This window comes from Engystomops pustulosus, chromosome 2, assembly GCF_040894005.1.
Source record: "Engystomops pustulosus chromosome 2, aEngPut4.maternal, whole genome shotgun sequence".
Taxonomy (NCBI): Eukaryota; Metazoa; Chordata; class Amphibia; order Anura; family Leptodactylidae; genus Engystomops; species Engystomops pustulosus.
Genome location: NC_092412.1, coordinates 98,083,517 through 98,096,094, shown reverse-complemented (window position 1 = coordinate 98,096,094; position 12,578 = coordinate 98,083,517). Strand labels below are relative to the sequence as shown.

At 41.2% G+C, this 12,578-nt stretch overlaps 1 long non-coding RNA gene across 1 annotated transcript; it reads right to left on the bottom strand.

Moving 5' to 3' along the window:
- Positions 1-6,656: 6,656 nt before the first annotated feature.
- LOC140118141 (uncharacterized) lies at positions 6,657-12,322 on the bottom strand. The gene is made up of 2 exons (XR_011853145.1): positions 11,850-12,322; positions 6,657-7,935 (listed from the first exon to the last, which is right to left on the bottom strand). It is a non-coding gene; the product is annotated as an uncharacterized lncRNA (long non-coding RNA).
- Between the last annotated feature and the right edge of the window lie 256 nt (positions 12,323-12,578).

Genomic DNA, 12,578 nt, shown 5'->3' with positions numbered 1-12,578 from the left:
GTCTGATTATACGTGTAGAGAGAGGGTGCACGGGACTATTGTCTGCTTACATGTGTGTATGGAGATGAGGGTGTGCAAGAAAGGGTAGCTGTACTGTGATATCTTAAATGGGACTGCATGTCTTTTGGGAGCTGAGGTGGCATGAGGTGTATGTTGCATGGGATTGCGTGTCTGGTGGGAACTGATGTGGCATGAAGTTTATGTTACATGCAGGGTGTAACTACAGTGGTAGCAGCCATAGTAGCCGCTATGGGGCCCACAGTGTCAGGGGGCCCCGTCATCTGACCTGACACAGTAAAGAATGGAGGATGCGCACCATTCTATCTATATTGTACTGCACATGTCCAGCATAATATGTATATGACCTATACTGTGATGTATATATGCATTATCTGTGATGTGTATAAGGTGTCTGTCTACACTGTATGTGAGTATGTTGCATATGGCACTGTATGTATGTGTATATGGACTTGAGTGTATTTATATGTGTGAGTATGCTAATATGTATATTTTTTAAATGGGAAGGGAGGGCCCCATACAGTAGCCTGCTAGGGGGCCCTGTCACTCCTAGTTACGCCACTGGCTACATGGTACTCTGTTTCTGCTGGGGGTTGAGGTGGCATGAGGTATATGTTACATGGGACTGTGTATCTAGGGCATGAGGTATGTGTTACATGGGACTGCATGTTTGATGGTGCTTGAGGTGTATGTTACATGGGACTGCTTTTCTTGTGAGACATGAGCACCGGTCCCATGTAACATGAACCTCACACAACGTCAAGCCCAGCCAGACACTCAGTCCCATGTAACATACATCTCGTGCCCCACCAGACACATAGTTTCTTGTATTGTACATCTCATGCCACCATATGCCCCACAAAACACACAGTTCCATGTAACATACACCTCAAGGCTCCCCAGACACCAAGTAACACGTAACATACACTTCATGCCACCTCAGCACCCACCAGACAGCCTGTATGTTGTAACATGCACCTCAAACCATCAGACACACAGTCCTGTGTTATATACACCTCAAACCTCACCATACACTGTCTCATGTAACATACACCTCATGCCACCTCAACCCTTAATATGCACACTGTGTGTGTAACATAACTCAGGCCTTGCAAGAAATGCAGTCCCATATAACATACACCTCATTCCGCCACCAAACATACAGTCCCATGTATACCTGATGCCCCATCAGAAACACAGCCTCATGTGACATACAGATCACGCCACCTCAAGCCTCACCAGGCGCGCAGCCCCATGCAACATACACCTCAAGACCCACCAGACACGCAGTCCCATGTAATATACATTCCGTGCCACCTCAGTTTCCATCAGACCCACAGTCCCATGTAACATAAACTTCCTGCCTCGTAAAGTCCCACCAGACATGCACCTGTCATGTAACATACACCTTTTGTCACCTCAAGCCCCACAGCCATACTGTCCTATGTAACATACACATCATGTCACCTCAAGCCCCAAAGCCATACAGTACCATGTAACATACACTTCATACCCCTGCTTGTTCCCAGGTGCCCTGCTACACTGATCGTGCCGTCTGAGGGTGGGGCCAGGTGGCATGAACACAAAGGAGGTGAGAGGCTCATTTAAATATATTTATAAAGTAGACAAGGAATCCATACCAGAACTTTTATCCTCACACCTTAAAGTATCACCCTCAGCAAATAATAAATGAATCCAGTTGTACTTCACACATCAGGCCCCAGTACGCTTAAGGCATATGGGTCGTATTTTAAGCACCGCCTACCCTAGATGCGGAATAATGGATGCAGACTTCTGGCACATAAGTTGGATCTGCGTACCGATCCAGGAGTTCTGGAAGGAAATAACAAACTTCCTAATCCGTATTCTATCACTTCCAGTACCACACACCCCTGAGGTATGTCTGCTGGGCCTACTTTCTGAAGTAGATTGGAACCATTACCAAATATATTTTTACAAGAAACGCTGTTTCTGGCCCGGAAGTGCATAGCACTGAGGTGGTACGCCCCCAATACTCCCACCCTCAGTATGTGGAAGTTGCAAGTAAACCAAATATTGCCATATGAAAAAATTATATGTAAACACAGACAAAAACCAGGTAAATTTGATCACATATGGAGTAGCTGGTGTGACTAAGGATTAAGGATGGCTATGTGAGAGGTGCAAACTGGATAGACCTGGCTAGATATAATATGCAAAACCACCTTGAGGGTACTTATCGACAGGGTAGAGCAATAGGACAAACTCGCATAGTGGCTGTGTGAGGAGACTGATAATAAACATGCTACTGTCTTACTCGGAGAGAGACTGGGGTTTTGGCTCCATGGAATGGAAAGATTCTGCTTTGAAACTATACAGGATAGCTGGAATGCTGCCTAATGACCAGGCAAACAAATATCATTCCCCATTTAGGGGAAGAAAGATCAAAAGGAAAAGATAAACCCTGAACACTTCGATAGACGGACTCTATTGATGCACTGTTTATTGTATTGATGTTGACTTTGTTTCGGTTAAGCAGAAAAAAAATCTGTAGATCTGTAACGTAACACTGGAAAAAATGAAATACTGTACTTGGAAATGTACTAATGTGTTGTATATTGAATCTGCAATAAAGAAGTTAAAAAAAAATAATTATAAAGTATTTTTAAGAACAATGCCAATGTCCCAGGAGATCATCCCCTGACAGATGGGACAAGCAAGTAAGTTTGGGACATACAGCCTTGCAGCGATGGAGACCTGGATTCAAGTCCCAGGGTCAACATCTGCAAAGAGTTTGTATGTTCTCTCTGTGTTGGCTTGGGTTTCCTCCCACACTCCAAAACATACTGGTAGGTTGATTAAATTGTGAGCCCCAATGGGGACAGGTACTGATTTGGCAAGCTCTGTGCAGTGCTGCGTAATCTGTGTGCACTATATAAATAAACAAATTATTATTATTATAGAAGCTGTGAGTCAGGAAGGCATTAAAAGGAAACTATTAAAACGCGAAACGTATTGGATATTTAGTCTTAATGCATTGTCTCTGAAAGGAATGAATGAGAATTGCAATTTCAATGTTTATCTGTAAGGATTCAAGTTCATAGCCTAGCTGACAACCACTGTATATACTGGTAGGTCTTTCCGTATATTGAGATCATATATGATATCAATATATGAAAAATGTATAATAACATAATTTCAGAAAGTTTTAGGGAAATAGTACCTTACATGTGGTAAAATAAGAAATTATACATTGTTTTTATTTTATGGTCAATAAACATTTATTGGAGAGTGCAAGACAAATTACACAGGACTTAAAACTTGGACAGTCCAAAAATATCAATAACAATATAGCATCATGACAATCATACAATGACATAATGAAGTAACTTGCAATTCTAATCTATGTGCCTTATAAGGCATAACGTTACATAACAGTTAGGCTGCATCAAATAAGTCAAAGTCAGAATAAAAACGCATCAAAACTAACTAAGATAACACTACATAAATACATCTACATACATACAACCATACATACAACATTGGAAACAAAGAAAATTTAGATCACATACTACATCAAGTTCAGAATAGACAATAAGGGGAAACAGAAGTGCAGAGGGAGTCTTCCAAAGAGAGTGAACTGCTCAAGCACTCAGGGGACTACCCCAGAGGAGACCCATGCCGCAAGGGCAGGTGAGTCCCTAAAGGCTAACCAGGAAGACCATATGGAAAAGAACATTGTCACTCTGCCCTCATCTATCGCCTTGAGCTTCTCTATCCTTTGGATGTGAGTCAGAGCAACCACCCAGTCACTTCTCGATGGGGTTGTAGTCGACCTCCAATGCCTTGGAATAATCTGGCGCGTAGCGACCAGAAAGTGCCTCAGCAAACCCTTTTTAATTTTTGAAATAGGACCAGGTAAGGCGGAGAGGAGAGCCTGTTCCGGGGCTAAGGCCAGATTAGACTTAGTTAAGGCGTTGTACAGGTTATTGACATCGCGCCAAAGCTGGGCGATTAGAGGACAACTCCGCCCGTTTCAGTTTCACATCGCCAGCATTGGTCTGAGACCTGTGGGTAGATCTGCTTTAGCCTAACCGGTGTTCGGTACCAGCAGGAAAGAATTTTGAAGTTAAGTTCCTGCAATCTACATGATGAGGAGAGAACATGTGTCAGTGTGTATATTGTATCCCACTGTTCCAACGTTAGCTCTTTACCAATATCTGTTTCCCAAGCCCTAGCATAATATGGTTTCGCGTCACCAATCTCCTTTGCCAAAAAGATGCCATATAGGAGCGAAATGGTATGGGTGAGTGGGGTTTTGGTGAGGCAGAGTTCTTCGAAGGTAGTGAGAGTAGATGTTAGTGTAGCAGTTGGTGCTAGTGAAGAAACGAAATTTCTCAGTTGAAGATATTTAAGCCAGTGACCCGGGCGGGTTCCTGCACTAATGTCGGCCAATGGACGGATCCCATCCTCGGATACCACGTCCCTAATTCTAGGTAGGGCATCCTGTCTAAAACCCAAAAAGGAGTTGGCCTGGATCCCTGGCTCAAACTGGGGGTTTCCCAAGAGGGGAGTCATAGGACCAGGGACAGAAACTAATCCCCGCTTAAGCGCAAATCTCCTCCAGATTCGCACCAATCTTTTTAACATGAAAGAGAGCGGAAGAGACTGAAGTGCGACAGATTGAGGGAGACAGAAGAAGCCCAGAGCATGAGGCAAAGAAAGATCTAGTTCTGACCTAATTCAAATTTTGCCTTCCTTATGGTGGAAAAGGTCTAGTATACATGCCCCTACAGCTGCTCTATGATAAGTGATAAAATCCGGTAGTCCCGCCCGAACGTTTAGGTCTTGTTAAGAGGCTCCTCCGTATGCGAGGAGGGGAGTCTCGTCATATGAATTGGCGCGATAACTTGTGAAGAGTCACAAAAAAGGTGCCTGGGATGTCCATGGGTACCGTCTGAAACAGGTATAGCAACCGAGGCAGAATATCCATTTTTAGAACATTAATCCTTCCAAACTATGACAGAGCCAACCCCTTCCACTTATTTAAGTCAGTAATGATGGATTTCAATAGTGGTTCGTAGTTGAGAGCATATAAGCTACATAAGTCTGAAGAGATTTGCACCCCCAGATATTTAATGGAAGTGCTAGCCAATTTAAAGGGAAAATTTGAGGTCAAGTGCTCTATTTCTGCCTGCGAGAGGGAAATATTTAACAATACTGTTAAATCTATAACTTTTTTATTTTTACACGTAAAGAGCTGTGTGCCAGCTTGTTTTCTGCGTAACAAATTGCACTTCATAGTGATGGTATTAAATATTCCATGCCATGTACTCGGAAGCGGGAAAAAAATTCCAAATGCAATGAAAATGGTGAAAAAACGCATTTGCGTCATTTTCTTGTGGGCTTGGATATTACGTCTTTCACTGAGTGCCCCAATGTATTACCGAGTCAGCTAAGTGCGGGCATTGCCCAAACATACGAAGCGCTCACCAACACACAGATTGGGATTAATAAAACAGTAATACTTTATTATTGAAAATTACATAAAACCATATAATTATATCCTTATCACATAATTCTTATAATCATGAGAAGCAAACATCAATATATTTACCGGATATTGTAGCATCACTTCCCTATCGGGGGACCTCGACAGAGGAAGGCAGTTTCCCGGCTTGCATCACAGACAGACGTGCGTCCACTTGTCCCGTCTGGAAAGTCCCTGCCCCCTGTCAGGATCCCCTTGCTTTTATATCATTTCGTAAACAAAGGCATCATCTATTTTAGATACTGCCGCATCATTTTGTAACATGAAATGAACAAAGGCATTATTCCGTACTAGATACTGTCACATCATCATTTTGTAACATATGTATCAATGATCACGCGCTGGTATGTGCAGAAGACTTGTTATTGTCCTGTGCAGCGCGTGATTCTCGCTTTTAACACTGCGTGATCACATCATGGATGAGACAAAGGACAAGGTTTTACTCCATTTTGTATAATCCTTATTAGAAACTTAATAGGCCACATTGTCACATTCTAATTGATGTAATTATCATTCACACTCCAAATGCTTCACATTTGTATCACAATAGGTCCTTGACAATGTAGACTATTTGATGTTTCTATAGTTGACCATGACAACTCGTGGTCTGGTAAACAATTTATAAGCCATCACATCCTCTCTGCAGATGGAGAATATCCCATGGAAATGTCCCACCAGTGATGTGATGTAGCTTCTTGGATGGAAGAACCCATCTTAACTATTTTATCAGCTACTATAGTTGTTGTGACAGTATGGTATTGCACACTCTTATTCAATTGTTGAATCAATTGTTGTCCATACTCTGAATGTTGGATCAATTGTTTTAACTTAGTCAAATTCAAATCCCATGACTGCACTTCTAGAGTAAGTGGAGTCCATTTTATATCTTTGAATATCATGTGATCATGAGTTAACAAGAAAGTTTCATTATTCCAAACTAACACATATACATTTTTCATGCATCCTACACAGGGCGTTTCCATTCTTGGAATAACAGGAACATTGGTGACCACACATATTTTTTGAGGGGCTACTTCAACTAATAACTGATAGGTTAATGGCAATATAGTAAATTTACATACATTAATAGAGCATGTAACAAGCATGGTTCATAAGTCTTGGATTGTAATCTACAAATCTTTCCCTCTAATGTGTCATTACAAAAAGATAAATCATGAGTATAATTCTGTGAATCTATGTAGGTCCCCTGGAACTCTGGCATCCAATAGTGCTGAGATCCTGGGGGCCCCAACAGTATAGGCATTACTACAAATTTACACATAGTTTTTACTCTGGTTACATTGTATACATTGATTATACCATATATATATGTATCATTTTTGGAGCATCAATCTTGAGCCAGGATTGACTCGGTATGGCAGTTTTAAACACTTCTCGCCACACTGCTTCATTCCCAGTCATCAACTTAGTTTGTATAGCATCATGCTGTTGTATATAGTATACTACTTGCATAGTACATAGAGTGAAATTCAAAACTCTGCGAGTATTAACCTCTAAACCCTCTAAAATATTATCAGTTCTATTAATAGTCCTTAATAGAATAGTGTCCACATCAATGGGTTATCACCAAGGGTGCCATATGGTAGGCATCCATTGTCCCTGTAGAGTCAATGCATCTTGAATTCCTTTTCCGGCTTGGCTTAGCTTGTTGGCTAGAGTCTCAATATCAAATCCGTTGACAGTACAGGTTACTGCACCGTATCCTCCCAGTAAAGTGTCATACCAAGCTTGTCTTTTTCTTTTCTGGTTACATTTAGGTAGAGGAAGAAATGTCACTGTAGTCATTATAACAGTTTTATGTGTTTGTGTCCCCACTTTGGCACAAGTAGAGAGTATTCTTTTAATATGTCCTGGATCTACTTTTGTTAATTAGGACTAGGTATACTAGGAAAGATCCTCGTCCTGTGATAACACTATTATTTTTCCAGGTTATAACAGACTTTTCTGACGATACAATATTATGTTTGAAACCTTCAGTAAAGGGTATTGTACAATTAGTTGCCAATTGCCGCTTATCACTCAATGGCACATGGATAATTTGCTAGCTGTTCACAACATTTTAATTGTAGTTTAGAATCAATGATTGTATTCAAATTGTCCTGGTACATCAAATACCAAGGCCTAAATAGGTTGCTGGAGGATTCTGGTGGTCCTCTCCACCCTTGTCCTTGTTCAAAAGATATATCAGCAACCAAACATGTTTTCTTTGCAAAATAGGTGAAATTATCTTAGGTTCGATTAGTAGGATTTCCTTTCCAACTCCATCCTAGCGTGGTGATGTTAGTCTTTTCCAATAAGGCACCAGGCGTTCAGGTTTTACTTCCGGCCAAATACCCGCCTCCAAGGATTCCAATAGTTAGGTACGTCTAAGGGAAAGAAACACAAACATTATATTTACTCATTCTCTCAAGTAACATTTTTCCTGTGGAACATATTCCCATTTTTCTACTCCAGGTCTCATGATAGCTTTCCCCACTGCTATCACTGCTGTGGGAGAGGGCGGTCCTTAGTTATTTAGAACCCATATTTTAGCTCCAAAATTGGTAGCATCAGAAGAGCCAAAACTTTTATCTCCCCTTATGTTAACTTCTAATGGGACAGACCCTTCTTTTGGAGTAGCATTATTGATGGGAATAAGCAATAACTGGGCAATTGTTTGGTTTTTCTCTGTACCCAAGTTGATCATCTCACCCTGATAATCTTCATCAATTACGCCTCCCAACACTATACATCCTTTCAGAGCTAAACTAGATCTTGTGACTATTTGCTCATAGTGAACTTTTGTAATTTTACATCCTAAATAAGTGGCTATTTCCTGAACCTTACCTGAGGAGATAAGATTTACCTCCATTGAGCTCAGATCCAAACCTGCCGACAGTGGTGTAGCTCGAATGGGTGTAGCTGCATTCTCCTGAATTTTCTTATACAGCAGTGAATCTACTATATTATTAACTTTTACTGTGATATTAGGGGTCAACATCCTCATTAAAGGAGTCATTGAATCAGTAATGGGCCTATTATTTAAAATCCGTATAGCCTCACTAAGGTGATCCCTCCATTGCCCATATGCACTGTCTGACGGGTTTAGCTTCTTTAGGGTGCTTTTAAGAAACCCATTCATCCTTTCCACTAACCCTGCTGCTTGAGGATAGTAAGGCATATGATATACCCAGTGGATGTTGTTGTCTTGTGTATACTTTTTGACCTATTCTCCAGTAAAATGTGACCCATTGTCTGATTACATCTGCAACGGGACTCCATAATACTGGGTAACAGTTTCCAAAGTTCTCAGTGTACTCCATTGAGTGGCAGACTTACAAGGAAATCCTACCCTCAATCCTGAGTATGTATCCACTGCCGTACACAAATATCTGCATCCCCTGCTTTCTGGCAGAGGGCCAATGAAATCAATTTGCCAAATTTGAGCTGGTAGTTGTCCTCGACCTATGTGTCCCATTACTGTGTGGGGAACTTCTCTTTTCTGGCTATGTTGACATATTGGGCAATTCTGGATGGTATCTTTAATTATGTCAAGTGTTAGAGGAATTCCTCTATCTTGGGTCCACCTGTAAGTAGCCTTTTTTTTTTTTTTTCAAGTGTCCACTTTTGTTGTGTACCCTGAAGCCATGATTGCTTTTCTTTCTGGAAGAAGTGTCTGCTGTTCTGATCGCTGCTTGTTTATCTGCTTTGGAATTAAACAAACGTTCAAGTGAATCAGTTGGTACATGAGCATCAACATGAAAAACAGTAGTAGGGGTGTATTCAAGAATTTATTTGTATCCCCCGGAAATTTGATACTGTTTCAGGGCAACTAGTTTAGAAGCCGGGAGAATATGTATTGGGGGCATTTATACCTTCCCTTCCAATAACGGACATGCTTAATTTTCCGTTTTTCTTACCCCAAATGCAAATTTTCCTTCTTTCAAATGTAGTGTTATCCCTTTAAGAATATCAATGTCAATAATGTATTCTGGTATCGGGACCACCAAAACGGGGTAGTTTCTAATGGGCAAGTTACCTTTAGGACCTTTAATTTTTTTGAGATTTCCACATATTAAAGTAGCCTTTGCCCCCTTATCAATCAAAGCTGGGACTCTTTGAATATTACCCCCTTTCAATGGATGCTAAGATTAACATAGGGGTGATCATCTCTTTTTATAAACACAGGGGTTTGGCTGGCTACTCATGCTGTTTCATTATCTGATCCTAAATCAGTGATTAATGACTTTTAATCCATTTCTTGTGTTACCTTGGTTGCAACCGCGGCCGCCAGTTCCTCCCAAGGATACACATATTGATAATCTGTCCAAGAAATTTCCTATGGCTTAAGAAGGTCCTTCTTTTAGGGGCTCTCCTGTGCTAGCCTTTTTTACTGATAATACTTTTTGTTTATACATTCTCTATAATTCCTGAGTTTCCTTCCCATCGATATGTTCCTTTTTCACCCCAGCTTTCAGCAGAGCTTGGAACATATCTTTCCTCAAGACCCTACTAGAATCCCCTTCTTGTTTTTTCCTCCAATCTGAGTTATAAGGTTTACTGTTCCCCGAGTGTTTGGGGGCTGCAGGCTCTTTCAAATCTCTAATATCTTGCAACTTTCTCATTCTGGCCAACACTGTGCTAATAGCTTCTCCAGCCATTGCTACCGTAAGGGTTAAAATGACTGCTTTATATGCTGGAGGTGTGACTATTTCTTATGCTGGCTGTGAGAGGGTAGTTCAGGAAATCATCTTCCATCCCTAATACAGATAAGGCGCTACGCATTGCCTCCTCTTTTAGTCTCTCAAGACCATCCCTTATAGTATACCAGGGTTTCTCATTCAACAGCAAATCTAACTCTGCCGGATACCTGTTCTGGAAACAGTGAGCCAGAATTAAAAGTAAATTCTGCACCCTTATCCCGGTATCCACAAAGTAGGTCTTAAAAGAACACTGTGTAATAGGGTCTGTGGATAGAGTGATAAACTTTCCCACATCTCCCTCATCCAGCATTACTCCCGTTCCTCCATATTCACTTACTCTGACCAACCACTGTATCTCACTTTCTCCTGTTCTCTCTAATCTTTTTCCGATACGTTTGGCTAACACACTCGGGGAAGGGGGGGTCTATTACAGGGTCTGGGGGGTCCTCCCATTCTGAATTAGAGGAAGAATCCCACACATCCCCATCCCACTTATCTGGATTCCAATCTATTGAGGCTTCTGCAATAATTTTGTGCACCTTGTTTTTGTTAACTTTGCCCTTTCTTTTCCTGTATTTATTCTGGGCTATTTTTACAGCAGTATTTTCTGCAATGCTCTTATAATGCTGTAGTTTATCATTCAGAAGGCAGGTATTACACTCCAACACCACCTTCTTCCAACTCAGTTTAGTTTCTGCTCTAACTGAGACTCTTTCCTTTGAAGTTGTTGATTGCGCTCATGCATATGGCTGTAGGCACTTGCCAATATCCAACAACGTCTGCCTAAAGCAACTGCATCACCTGTCCTAACAGGGACCTCCTCTAGTATGTGTACTAGATGAAGGGGTTACTGCATCACCTGTCCTAACAGGGACCTCCTCTAGTATGTGTACTAGATCGAGGGGTTACTGCATCACCTGTTCTAACAGGGACCTCCTCTAGTATGTGTACTAGATCGAGGGGTTACTGCATCACCTGTCCTAACAGGGACCTCCTCTAGTATGTGTACTAGATGAAGGGGTTACTGCATCACCTGTCCTAACAGGGACCTCCTCTAGTATGTGTACTAGATGAAGGGGTTACTGCATCACCTGTCCTAACAGGGACCTCCTCTAGTATGTGTACTAGATGAAGGTGTTCTGACCCTTTTAATTTTGCTTCCCATGGTTCCAACAATCCTGAACTACACAATTCCTGCACCCCATTATCATACGGAGCCTGGGACCAGCCCGGGACGTGTACATGTGGCGTGGTTTTGGTATCTTTCTTTTTCCGGAACATCTTGGCACCGTGCCAATTGTCAAAAATTTGCACTAATGTACGGTGTCCAATATGCTTCCACCCTATGTAGTTAGTTTTAGGATATCCCCTATGGTTCTTTAGATATCGCTTCCGATATCCTGCCGACTACGCCAATTTATGTATTACCGAGTCAGCTAAGTGCGGGCATTGCCCAAACATACGAAGCGCTCACCAACACACAGATTGGGATTAATAAAACAGTAATACTTTATTATTGAAAATTACATAAAATCATATAATTATATCCTTATCACATAATTCTTATAATCATGAGAAGCAAACATCAATATATTTACCGGATATTGTAGCATCACTTCCCTATCGGGGGACCTCGACAGAGGAAGGCAGTTTCCCGGCTTGCATCACAGACAGACGTGCGTCCACTTGTCCCGTCTGGAAAGTCCCTGCCCCCTGTCAGGATCCCCTTGCTTTTATATCATTTCGTAAACAAAGGCATCATCTATTTTAGATACTGCCGCATCATTTTGTAACATGAAATGAACAAAGGCATTATTCCGTACTAGATACTGTCACATCATCATTTTGTAACATATGTATCAATGATCACGCGCTGGTATGTGCAGAAGACTTGTTATTGTCCTGTGCAGCGCGTGATTCTCGCTTTTAACACTGCGTGATCACATCATGGATGAGACAAAGGACAAGGTTTTACTCCATTTTGTATAATCCTTATTAGAAACTTAATAGGCCACATTGTCACATTCTAATTGATGTAATTATCATTCACACTCCAAATGCTTCACATTTGTATCACACCCAAATGACATGTCTACTTTATTCTTTGGGTCGGTACGATTACAGGGATACCAAATTTGTATAGGTTTTATAATGTTTTCATACATTTATAATGTTTTCAAAATTAAAACCTCCTGTACAAAAATTATTTTTTTGATTTTGCCATCTTCTGGCGCTAATAACTTTTTTATACTTTGGTGTACGGAGCTGTGGGTGCTGTCATTTTTTGTGAAATTTGATAATATTTCCAATGAGCCTGAACGACCTTT